Source organism: Petaurus breviceps, unplaced genomic scaffold (assembly GCF_028583685.1).
Source record: "Petaurus breviceps papuanus isolate PSGF00001 unplaced genomic scaffold, PetGlider_PUasm1.0 189, whole genome shotgun sequence".
Classification (NCBI taxonomy): domain Eukaryota; kingdom Metazoa; phylum Chordata; class Mammalia; order Diprotodontia; family Petauridae; genus Petaurus; species Petaurus breviceps.
The window spans coordinates 44,526,608-44,540,270 of record NW_027185809.1 but is presented as its reverse complement, the minus strand read 5'-3'; the positions used below and the strand labels follow the sequence as shown (position 1 = coordinate 44,540,270).

Below are 13,663 nucleotides of genomic sequence, written 5' to 3'. Positions count from 1 at the left end.
TGAAAAACAAGCCTCCCCCACCCCAGGCTTCAGGTGCACATTAGCCTAGGGGCAGGGAAGATCTTTAAAATTTACATTCTTATTACAGCTTGGTAATCAGTTTTGGTGGTTTGTTAAATTGATCTGTAGTCACTTGCTATTAGGGATCTGACTGACAGGAAGGAGAGTACATATAGTGGATAATTATGTTCAGTAAAAGGAAGTTAAGGGGGCAGAGCCAAGATGGCAGAGTGAAAGCAGGGATCTGCTTGAGATTCCCCTCAAACTCATTCAGGTACCTGTAAAAAATTACTCTAAACAAATTCTAGAACTACAGAACCCACAAAGTGAAAGAGTGAAACACATTTCTAGCCCAAAAGAGCCTGGAAAGTCAACAGAAAGGGTCTATCACACTAGGTTGGTAGCATAATGTAGCAGCAATCACCCCAAGCATCCTCAGGGTTTGCTGCCACCACAGGTTCTTGGATCTGCTTTGATAAAGGAAAGCAACTCAAAATGGGTTAACAAGCTTACTTTAATCAGTCAGATGTATATCGTTTACCTTGTTCAGGGGAAAAAGGTCAGCACCCTGAACTTCAAAGTATACAGGCAGAATTATCAAGACAGAAACAGATCAAGTAGACAGCTTTCCAAACTGTCCAAACATTACATCCATACCAAATCAACATCTGGGTTTCAACATCTGGGTTTTTGAAAGCCAGTGGGCTCTGGACAACGGCTTCCCAGAATACAGATCAAAGCACAGAACACTTCTCAAAGTGAGCCCCAAAACAAAGCTACACATCAGGGCTTATATACCCTTTTCCTGGCTCAGAGAATGTAACCACCTTATTGACTCACTGGCCAATCAAGAAGTATCTACTGAAAAACAAGCCTCCCTCCCCAGGCTTCAGGTGCACTTTAGCCTAGGGGCAGGGAAGATCTTTAAAATTTACATTCCCATTACAGAGACAAGGATGAACATAAAAGCAGTGGTACTGGAAAAGGTGGAGAATACATGTAACCATGACCCCTCAGAGTTTTTGTGGCAATAACCCCAAGATCACTCATACTTTTAGAGCTCATGATGACATTCAGCTCCTGTGGTCAGAAAATGCATATGCCAGGCATCCAGGCATCAAGGGCTTAAGCAGAGACAAAAGAAGGCTAGTCCTATGATGGGAAATCACTAGGTGAAGAAACACACTTATAGAAGAGGCTTCATTAAAAAAAAGTGTAAACATTACGAGAGGAGCCCAGTCTATCAAAGTTAGTTGTCATACACAAGATGTGTCTGAAATTGTTAACAAAGTTCTGTTGGTTCTTCTCCCCTCATTCAGCATCAATTTATATAAGTCTCTCCAGGTTATTGTGGAGTCTGTCTGTTCCTCATTTCTTAGAGCACAATAGTATCCCATTATATTCATATACCACAACTTATTCAGCCATTCCACAGTTGATGGATTACATTAACTTTATTTGTACAAAACCTTTTCAATTTAATGTAATTTAATATATTATGGTTGAGCTATCAGTTGTATTATAATGCTGTCCTTAACAAGTTGTTTAACTTTGTGGAGATCTTCACATAACAGACCTGTCCTCTGCTTTTCAAGCTTTTGCCCCCATTGGGTGACTAGTTTTAATTTCGAATGAAGAAGTAAGCTTTCTATCCTCTCTTCATCTTAAAGAATGCTCCTTGAAAGTCTTATTTATATATCGCAAATCTCAAAGCAAAATTTAGGCAGTCAAGACTCTAAGCTTTACACTGATATTGTTTATTTCACAAAATCTATTTCATCTAAAAAAAGCCCCTTTCAGGACCTCCAAAGACAAGGATGACAGAGTGAACCCCACTTGCTCCAAATCCCCCTTCTGACCCTGAAAATATAGTAACTCTTGCCCCAGGGCAAAACCCTCTACAGTAAAGGCTTGGGATCCGAGAGGAAGGGCGTGGCTAGGACACTGCCTCAAAATGGGTAGAAAGCAGACTACAAAGACAAAGACTCTGGAGTCCTACTATCCTCAGAGGGAGGAACCAACCTCAGAGGGAGACAATGTGGACTCCACACCCACAGCTGAGACTTCAACAGGGAATGGATCCCAAGCACAGAAGGCTCTCCTAGATGAGATCAAAAGGAACTTTGAAAGCAAAATGAGAGAGATAGAAGACAAAATGAATAATTCTCTCAAAACCAAAATAGCAGAATTAGAAAAAACATTATAATTTAGAAAACATCTCTCTAAAAAGAAAAGGGTATGATATGGAAAAGGAGCTTCAAAAATTAACCAAGGAAAATGATTTGCTAAAAATCAGAATTAAACAAATGGAAACAAATAACCCTATGAGGAACCAAGAATTAGCCAAGCAAAACAACAAAAATGAAAAATTAGAAAAAGAGGTAAAATACCTCAAAGAAAAAATAACTGACCTGGAAAACAGTTCCAGCAGAGATAATCTGAGAATCATAGGCCTGCCAGAAAATTATGATGAAAAAATGAGCCTGGACAACATTCTCCAAGAGCTCATTGAAGAAAACTGCCCTGAGATACTAGAACCTGAGGGGAAAATAGAAATCGACAGAATCCACCAGACACCTGCTGTAAGAGATACCAAACTGAAAAATCCTCGAAATGTTGTGGCCAAACTCCAGAACTACCAGATAAAAGAGAAAATATTTCAAACGGCCAGAAAGAAACAACTCAAATATCAAGGGTCCACAGTGAGGATTGCCCAGGATTTGGCAGCCTCCACACTGAAAGATCGGAGGCAGTGGAATACAATTTTCAGGAAGGCAAAACAGCTCGGATTACAACCAAGGATCACATACCCAGTCAGACTGAGCATATTCTTCCAGGCAAAGAGATGGTCATTCAATGATATAACATAGTTCCAGACCTTCTTGATAAAAAAAGCCAGAACTCAATGGAAAATTCAACCTCCAATTACAAGAAGCAACAGTGACTTAGAAAGGTAAACAAAGAGAACACACATCATTTTAGAGGGAAAGAGGGGAGGGAGAGGAGCTTCGCATGAGATCTGTTCCTGTCATTCTTGATGCAAAGAAAAAATAGCATACCTCATTAAGTATAACAATATCCTACAGGTAGTAGGAGGGGGAAAGGGTTACAAAAGGGGGGTGGGAGTGGTTTCTAGGGAGGGAAGTAGTAAGGGGAAAAGGGGAGGAAAAGGGAGGGGGGCCGAAAAGGGAACACTGAGGGAGGCAGTGGTCAAAAGGAAAACTATTAAGGGGGGGGAAGGGAGAAGGGAGGGAAAATACGAACATAAACAGGGGCAGGAATAGGATGAGGGGAAAGAAACAGATAACAATCATAACTGTAAATGTGAATGGAATGAACTCTCCTATAAAACGGAGACAGATAGCAGAATGGATTAGAAATCATAATCCTACAATATGCTGTTTACAAGAAACACATTTGAAACAGAGAGATACACACAAGGTAAAGGTAAAAGGTTGGAGTAAAATATATCATGCCTCAGCTAAAGTAAAAAAAGCAGGGGTAGCAATCTTTATCTCAGATAAAGCAAATGCAAAAATTGACCTAATTAAAAGAGATAAGGGAGGAAACTATATCCTGTTAAAAGGCACTGTAATGGGAATGCAAATTTGGAAGATCTTCCCTGCCCCTAGGCTAAAGTGCACCAGAAGCCTGGGGAGGGAGGCTTGTTTTTCAGTAGATACTTTTTGATTGACCAGTGGGTCAATAAGGTTGTTACATTCTCTGAGCCAGGAGAAGGCTATATAAGCCCTGATGTGAGGCTTTGTTTTGGGGGCTCACTTAGAGGAGTGTTCTGTGATTTGATCTGTATTCTGGGAAGCCGTTGTCCAGGGCCCCCCCAGCTTTGAAAAACCCAGATGTGGAAACCCAGATGTTGACTGGGTAAGGATGTAATGGCTGAACAGTTTGGAAAGCTGTCTAGTTGATCTGTTTCTGTCTTGATAATTCTGTCTGTATACTTTGAAGTTCGGGGTGCTGACCTTTTTCCCTGAACAAGGTAAACGATATACATCTGACTGATTAAAGTAAGCTTGTTAACCCATTTTGAGTTGCTTTCCTTTATCAAAGCAGATCCAAGAACCTGTGTGAGCAGTCACCCTAGGGACTCCAGGGTGCTTGCTGCTACAAAATGGCGTCACGAACAGGATCTGCAGAGTAAAAGGAAAGTATGGGGGCTGGGATAATTGTTTGTTTCCCAATTGTGGTAGCTGTGACTCTGTGGAGCCGTGGAGCAGGAGAGAAGAATGGCCTGCATGCAGACTTCACTGAGCTGAGAGCAGGAATGGTGAGCTGCCTGCATAGGGACCTGGGCTAAAGCCAGGAGCGGATGCTGCATGTGGGAGGAGAAGGAGCCCAGGAGTTAGGAATTCAGCCACAGGAAAAGATAAGAACTGAGCAGCAAAGCAGGGGCACTGAATGTGTTTCCTGGCTGCATCCCACAGTTTGGGACCCTGGGGGAGAATGAACTTGTGACTACGGTGGGTGGGATGAAGTGCCTTGGATCCCCAGAGACCCCACCTTGTTGATTTTGTTGCCCAGCCCCCTCTCTGTACTTGGAAGCAGGGGCTGGAGCTGTGTGAGGGGAAGGACACCGCCTCCCCCCTCCAGAGAACTTTATTTGAACTCTTGTTTTGAATTGAAGTGATAATGCTATCTATGTACTTTGTGTTTGTTTAAGGGCCAGTGGCCACTTTGGTAACTTTATTTTTTTTTTAAGCAATCAGGGTTAAGTAACTTGCTCAAGGTTACACAGCCAGTCATTTCTGGGTGTGGTGCTGAGTGTCTGAGCCCGAGATTTGATCTCCAGGTCGTCCCAACACTGGAGCCAGTGCTCTTACACGCTGAGCCACCTGGCCGCCCATGACTTTGGTAACTTTAGTTCTGTAACTTGAAAATGTGACCTAAGAGATGTTTAGTGCTAATTTAAAAGTAAATTGTCTATGCTATGGGCATGAAAGATCTTGGGGCCGAATGAAATGGGAATGCAAATTTGGAAGATCTTCCCTGCCCCTAGGCTAAAGTGCACCAGAAGCCTGGGGAGGGAGGCTTGTTTTTCAGTAGATACTTTTTGATTGGCCAGTGGGTCAATAAGGTTGTTACATTCTCTGAGCCAGGAGAAGGCTATATAAGCCCTGATGTGTAGCTTTGTTTTGGGACTCACTTTGAGAAGTATTCTGTGATTTGATCTGAATTCTGGGAAGCCGTTGTTGAGAGTCCCCCGGCTTTGAAAAACCCAGAATATGGAAACCCAGATGTTGACTGGGTATGGATGTAATGGCTGGACTGTTTGGAAAGCTGTCTAGTTGATCTGTTTCTGTCTTGATAATTCTGTCTGTATACTTTGAAGTTCTGGGTGCTGACCTTTTTCCCTGAACAAGGCAAACGACATACATCTGACTGATTAAAGTAAGCTTGTTAACCCATTTTGAGTTGCTTTCCTTTATCAAAGCAGATCCAAGAACCTGTGTGAGCAGCCACCCTAGGGACTCCAGGGTGCTTGCTGCTACAGGCACCATCGAGAATGAAGCAATGTCAGTACTTAACATATATGCACCAAGTGGTGTAGCATCTAAATTCCTAGAGGTGTAGGTAAAGAAATTAGAGGAAAAAGTAGATAGCAAAACTATACTAGTGGGAGACCTTAATCTCCCTCTATCTGAACTTGATAAATCCAACCTCAAACAAGAAAGAAGTTAAGGAGGTGAACAGGATTTTAGAGATGATAGGTATGATAGATCTCTGGAGAAAACTGAATGGGGATAAAAAGGAATATACTTTCTTCTCAGCGGTTCATGGCACATATTCAAAAATTGACCATGTTCTAAGGCATAAAAACCTCACAATTCTATGCAGTAAGGCAGAAATATTAAACGCATCGTTCTCAGATCATGATGCAATAAAAATTATATGCAATAAAGGGCCAGGGAAAGACAGACTAAAAACTAACTGGAAATTAAACAATTTGATCCTAAAGAATGAGTGGGTCAAAAAAGAAATTATAGAAACAATCAGTAATTTCATTCAAGAGAATGATAATAATGAGAGAACATACCAAAATCTGTGGGATGCATTAAAGGAAGTTCTTAGGGGAAGTTTTATATCCCTGATTGCATATGTGATTAAATTAGAGAAAAGGGAGCTCAATGAATTGGGCATGCAATTAAAAAACCTAGAAAAAGAACAAATTCAAAATCCCCAATTAAATACTAAACTAGAAATATTGAAGACTAAAGGAGAGATTAATAAAATCGAAATTAAGAAAACTATAGAACTAATAAATAAAACCAAGAGCTTGTTTTATGAAAAACTAACAAAATTGATAGACCCTTAGTCAATATTATACAAAAAAAAAGAAAGAAGAAAACCAAATTATGAGTATCAAAAATGAAAAGGGTGAATCTACCTCCAATGAAGAGGAAATCGAAACAATAATTAGGAATTATTTTTCCCAATTGTATGCACATAAATTTGACAATCTTAGGGAAATGGATGAATATTTAGAAACATACAAGTTGCCCAGATTAACTGAAGAGGAATAAATTACTTAAATAATCCCATCTCAGTTAAAGAAATTGAACAAGCCATCAGTCACCTCCCAAGGAAAAAATCTCCAGGGCCAGATGGATTCACTAGTGAATTCTATCAAACATTTAAAGAACAATTGATTCCAATACTCTACAAATTATTTGGGAAAATTAGTGAAGAAGGAGTTATACCAAATTCTTTTTATGACACAAATATGGTATTGATACCTAAATCAGGAAGAGATAAAACAGAGTAAGAAAATTATAGGCCAATCTCCCTCATGAATATAGATGCAAAAATTCTAAATTAAATACTAGCCAAAAGACTACAGCAACTTATCTCAAGAATAATACACTTTGATCAGGTAGGATTTATTCCAGGAATGCAAGGATGTTTTAATATTAGGAAAACCATCAGTATAATTGAGCATATCAACAATAAAACTAGCAGAAACCACATGATCATCTCAATAGATGCAGAAAAGGCTTTTGCCAAAATACAACATCCATTCCTATTAAAAACATTAGAAAGTATAGGAATAAATGGAGCCTTCCTTAAAATAATAGGTAGCATCTATTTAAAGCCATCAGCAAGTATTATATGCAATGGGGAGAAGCTGGAAGCATTTCCCATAAGATCAGGGGTGAAACAAGGGTGTCCACTATCACCTCTCTTATTCAATCTGGTACTAGAAATGTTACCAGTAGCAATTAGAGAAGAAAAAGAAATCAAAGGAATCAAGTTAGGCAAAGAAGAGACCAAGCTATCACTCTTCGCAGATGATATGATGATATACTTAGAGAATCCTAGAGATTCAAGTAAAAAACTGCTTTAGACAATAAATAAATTTGGCAAAGTTGCAGGATATAAAATAAACCCATATAAATCTTCGGCATTCCTATATATTTCCAATGAAACTCAACAGCAAGAAGTAGAAAGAGAAATCCCATTTAAAGTTACTGTAGACATTATAAAATATTTGGGAATCTACCTGCCAAAACAAACCCAGGACCTGTATGATCATAACTACAAAACACTTTTCACACAAATAAAGTCAGATCTAACTAATTGGAAAAATTGCTCATGGCTGGGTCGAAATAATATAATAAAAATGACAATTTTACCTAAATTAAATTATATATTTAGTGCCATACCAATTAATTTACCAAAAAACTACTTTATACAGTTAGAAAAAATAGTAACAAAATTCATCTGGAAGAATAAACGGTCCAGAATATCAAGAGAATTAATGAAAAAAATGCTAGGGAAGGTGGACTAGCTTTACCAGATTTCAATCTGTACTATAAAGCAGCAGTCATCAAAACTACTTGGTACTGGCTTAGGAATAGAGGAGTGGATCAATGGAATAGATTAGGCACACGAGATTCAGAAGTCAACGACTACAGTAATGTATTGTTTGATAAACCCCCAGACCCTGGTTTTTGGGATAAGAACTCACTATTTGACAAAAACTGGTGGGAAAACTGGAATATAGTATGGCAGAAACTGGACATAGACCATTATCTAACACCATATACCAAAATCAAGTCTAAATGGGTTCATGATCTAGGTATAAAGGTTGATACTGTAAGCAGTCTGCTAAAAGAAGAAATAGTTTACCTATCAGACTTGTGGAGAGGGAATGACTTTATGACATAACAGGAATTAGATCACTTTATAAAATGTAAAATGGATAATTTTGACTACATGAAATTGAAAAGTCTCTGTACAAATAAAGCCAATGTATCCAAGATTAAGAGGGAGGTGGGAAATTGGGAAAGAATCTTTACAACCTATGTCTCTGACAAAGGACTCATCTCTAAAATATACAGAGAACTGAGTCAAATTTATAAGAATACAAGTCATTCTCCAATTGATAAATGGTCAAAGGATATGAACAGGCAGTTTTCAGAGAAAGAAATTAAATCTATCTATAAGCACATGAAGAAATGCTCTAATTCACTATTGATTAGAGAAATGCAAATCAAAACAACTCTGAGGTACCACATCTCACCAGTCAGATTGGCTAAGATGACAAAACAGGAAGATGAAATTGCTGGAGAGGATGTGGGCAAACTAGAACACTAATGCATTGTTGGTGGAGTTGTGAACTGATCCAGCCTTTCTGGAGAGCAATCTGGAACTATGCCCAAAGGGCTATAAGTACTTTCATACCCTTTGATCCAGCAATACCACTCCTAGGGTTATATCCCAAAGAGATCATAGAAATGGGAGAAAGACCCATATGTAAAAAAATGTTTATAGCAGCTCTTTTTGTTGTGGCAAAGAATTGGAAATTAAGTGAGTGTCCATCAATTGGTGAATGGCTGAACAAGTTGTGGTATATGCATGTTATGGAATATTATTGCGCTATAAGAAACGGGGAGCAGGCGGTCTTCATATTTACCTGGAGAGGCTTAAAAGGACTGATGCTGAGTGAGAAGAGTAGAACCAGGAGGAATTTGTACACAATTACAGACACAACGTATGTGTGATGACCAACTTTGATAGACTGGACTCTTCTCAACAATGCAGGGATATAAATCAATCCCAAAAGACACATGATTGAGAGAAAAACATGCATCCAGAGAAAGAACTAGAAAGAACAAAATTTATATCCAGGTGGAAGCAAAATACCTGATCTTTTTTGTTCTCTTATTTGATTTTATGTCCTCTTTACCATTTTTCATTCCAGCTGGTACAATTCATCCTTATAACCTGACCATTGTATAATGTGAAAGTATTTACAGATCCTATACTTGATTATAAGACGCCATGGGGGGGGAGAGGATGGGGACAAAATGTGAAATTCAAGGAATTGTGGAATTGAATCCTGTAAACTAAAAGGAAACAAACAAATTAATAAATTAAAGAATTAAAAAAAAAAGAAGTATCTACTGTAAAACAAGCCTCCCACCCCAGGCTCCAGGTGCACTTTAGCCTAGGGGCAGGGAAGATCTTTAAAATTTACATTCCCATTACACATAGCAGTCTGGCAAAGCCACACCTGCATAGACAGGGCCAGAACAGGCCTCAGGGGATTGAACAAGAGATAGCTGTGGTGATTTCCAGACTTCTAAACCCACAAATGCCAAAGACATCATTGAAGGTCATTGGGAAAGCTTTGTGCAATCAGGTGAAAAAAGAGCACATTTCAGGCCCAGCCCCTTGGTGGCAGAGGTGGTGACCACTGTGGCGGCAGCAGCTGCTAATGGAGCTCCCAGACCACAGATGGTGTGGGAATCTATCAAAGTGTCATTGCAGGGATGCCTTTGCTGACTCTGAGACAGGATTCTCTTGATTTTTGTACTTGGATCTGTGACACAGTCCTGGTTGGTAGTCCTGGGGTAAGAAGGAATGCTGGTGTGATGGAGCTTGTGGCAGTGACGGAGAGGGCATCCTCACCATTTCAAGGTATAAAATAATGTTTGAAGTTACTAACAGACCAGAGTGCAGGCCAGAAGGGAGTAAATACCTCTCATTTGAACATAACACCTTAGAAGAACTGAAAATCTACTGGTCCCTAGAAGTTTCTTAGTAAACAGCTGTACAAAAAACCCTGAAGCATGGGGACAGTACAGTGAACCCCAACCCCAGTCAGAAAAAATTCCTACCTTGACAAAGATGTAAAATCCCACAGTGGTAGGAAATTGCTGATGCAACAGGAAGGGGTGGGGTAGAGAGAAGGTCATTATCATATATAAGGGGAGGTCCAGGCTGGAGAGAGCAGAATTGAGAACAGAACCTGTGGTGGGAGAACGGAGAACTGAGAACTAAACTGAAAACTTAGAAGAAGTAGGAATAGAACTGAGAACTGAGAAGAACTGAGAATAGAATTGAGAAGAACTGAGAAATGAGAAGAGAGGAGAACTAAGAGGAAGCATGGTTATAGTCTTGGTACTTTGTCTGTTTTGAAGTTTCTTTGTTAAATTTGTCTACTGAGACAAGATATTATTGTTACAGAAGCCCTGTAGCCTTTCTGCTGGTTCAGAAGCCCTGAAAGAGGATTTGCTTGTTGAATGTTTACAGAAATTGTGGAGGAGGATCTTATTGATGTTTTCAAAGGTCCTGGGACTACTCTGATGATTTGTATTGATTTCTTAGACCTTGTTGCTGGGTCTATGTTGATTTCAAAGGCAGAAAGTCGATTGATGATGGTGCTATCAATGTGAATGGATGTCATGGTGGCTTTGTTAAGCTTCGTCTTCCCAGGAACAGAAACTGTGGAGGAGTTGAGTTGGACTAGAAACTGTGAGCTTCAATATGGAACAGGAACTACACAAGTTGCTGGACAAGGAACTGAGAGCTGCCTGCCCTTTACTCCAGGTGACAGTTGGATTGATTTGTACAGGAACTTGGACTATGGAAGAGGAAGCATGGAAGCTGAGAGCCAGCCTCAAGTCAAGATGAAAAGACCTCTCCTTGGGTATTTAATACAAACTGAGAAGAGCATGATTTACTGTGGTGGTGGAGAACTTTGTGGTCTCTATCCTATACCTTTCAAGGATGACTGTATTATGATGATTGGAAACCAATCTCCAATTAAGAAGAAAAAAGACTTTCTGACTGATAGATTAACACAGTGTCACCTAGGGCTGGACAACTTTGACCTTTGTACTTTGTGTCCCTTAAGTAGGCAAGCCTTTTTAAGGATGATTGAGTTAAGTTCTTACTGAATGTACTTGGTTTAAAACTATGTTGCCACTTTGGCGAAAAGTCTGTGACCACTTTAGTTATAACTTGTTATGTCATAACATTGCAAATTCTGTACTTTGATTTCTGTGAATGTTTTCCTTTAATTTACTACTGAATTAATGAAGAGTTCACTGTACTATGTAATCAGAACCTTGAAGATGTTTACAGTAGCAGTCCTCTGGAAAGTGGCTCTTGTTTGTTTTACAGTAACATATCATTTTTCTTTGCCATCTTTGTGTAATGGAAATGCAAATTTAAAGATCTTCCCTGCCCCTATGCCCTTTGATAGGCTTTAGAGACTCTGAGAACCTTCTTTGATTTGAAAATCTACTATGCTGAATGTGGTCACATGGAGCCTGTGGCAGGAGGCTTGGTATTCAGGAATGTCCACACCTTGATGCTGTGTGATTGGGCAGTGGGTCAAGAGGGTGGTCACGTTCTCTGACCCAGGAGAAGACTATATAATCCCTGATGTGAGGCTTTGCTTTGGGGCTCACTTTGAGAAGTGTTCTGTGATTTGATCAAATGAGACTCTGGGAAGCCATTGTTGAGGGGCCCCCGGCTTTGAAAAAGCCAGATGTTGATGGTTACTGTGATTTGGTATGTATGTAAGGGTTGGACAGTTTGGAAACTTGTCTGCTTGATCTGTTCCTCTGTCTTGATAATTATGTCTGTATACTCTGAAGTTCGGGGTGCTGACCTTTTTCCCTGAACGAGGTTATCGATATATGTTTGACTGATTAAAGTAAGCTTGTTAACCCATTTTGAGTTGCTTTCCTTTAACAAAGCAGATCTAAGAACCTGTGTTGGCAGCCAACCTGGGGATGCTGGGGTGCTTGCTGCTACACTTGGGAAGAAAAATTTGGAACTCAAAATGTCATAAAAATGAATGTTGAAAATTATATCTACATGTATTTAAAAAAATAGCACTTTAAAGTGGTAGCGGTAACTATTAAAAATTCCCTGAGCAACTTCACACTGGTTAATTTCTGTAGGGTAATTTCACATGTATTCAATGAATGATGCATCACATGATGACAAGGCAAGAATGTTGTGATATTGTGTATTAGATATGGGATGTATAGTTGTAATACTTATCCCCAAATATTTTATTTATAGAAATAACTTTTTAAATGAAAATATACAATTTAAAGTATATTACAGAATATTTTTATAGTTATCATGTTATAATTATAAATATATATTTATGTTGGAAATAAATTATTTTATGCTGCTAATGGTTGGGCAGGTCAGCCCCCTCCTACCTGGCAACAGGGATATGGCCCAAAAGGAATGTGGGTGCCAGCAGGTCAGGCTATTGGGGGTTAAGGGCTGCCTCCTTCAGGAAATGGAGCTTCACCTCTGCCTCCTCCTTTTACCTCATATATTATATCCATGCCTCCAGGAGGGTTTCCCCCTCCCCAAGGCTTCCCACAGGGGTATGGTACCCCTCCTCAGTTCATTTTTGGCTATGGGCCTCTACCACCTCCACCTGATCAATTTGCCCCTCAGGGAGTGCCTTCTCCACCTGCCACTCCTGGGGCAGTGCCACTAGCTTTCCCACAACAACCATCTCAGGCAACTCAGGACATGAGCAAACCCCCAGCAGCCCAGCCGGATTTCCCTTATAGTCAGTATGGTTACGGACAGGACTTGAGTGACTTTGGACAGGGTTTCTCAGATCCCAGCCAGCAATCCCCCTCCTATGGAGGACCCTCAGTGCCCAGATCAGGTGTTCCACGTGCAGGAGGAATTGGTTTTGGATGAGGACAGAACCATAACGTTCAAGGATTTCACCCTTATAGATGCTGGCCTGGGCTGGAAATCAGGGAATTCTGTCCACAATGGGATATCTGGTACCAGCTGAAACCGGGAATTCCAAACTTGTGAACTTGTGAGAATCACATAGTTGATGGAGAACAACTTAATAAACCATTTGGGGGGAGTGTGGGTAGGTGGGGAGGGGGCGAATGCCTTTTGAAGGCAAAGTTGTGGGTGTTTGGACTGCAGTTTTTAAATATATTCCTTTCTCTAGCCCATCAGAACAAATACAACAAAACATCACTGGTTCAAAGTACAGGGTTTAAAAAAAAGTCTTCAACTTTTTGTTGAAGTAATTCAGAACTTCAGGTTTCTTTTTCTTTCTTTTTTTTCTTTTTTGTTAATGATCTTCCTGAGCCTTTTGTTTTACTGTATAATGTAAACTTTTATGTTTAAAGAAAAAAATAAACATTTACAGATTTTAAATTTTTTAAGAGACAAAAAAGAAATAAATTATTTTAAAGAGTCAATGAAGCACTGGCTCCAGTGTCGGGATGACCTGGGGATTGAGTTCGGGCTCAGACACTTAGCACCCACCCAGAAACACCTAGCCATTTAACCTTGAGCAAGTTACTTAACCCCAATTGCTTTAAAAAAAAAGAATCAATGAATGAGAGTACTC

General features: G+C 39.7%; 1 pseudogene; it reads left to right on the top strand.

Annotated features, from left to right (window-relative positions):
• Nucleotides 1–12,447: 12,447 nt before the first annotated feature.
• LOC138163954 (DAZ-associated protein 1 pseudogene) lies at nucleotides 12,448–13,110 on the top strand (annotated as a pseudogene).
• Nucleotides 13,111–13,663: the final 553 nt, after the last annotated feature.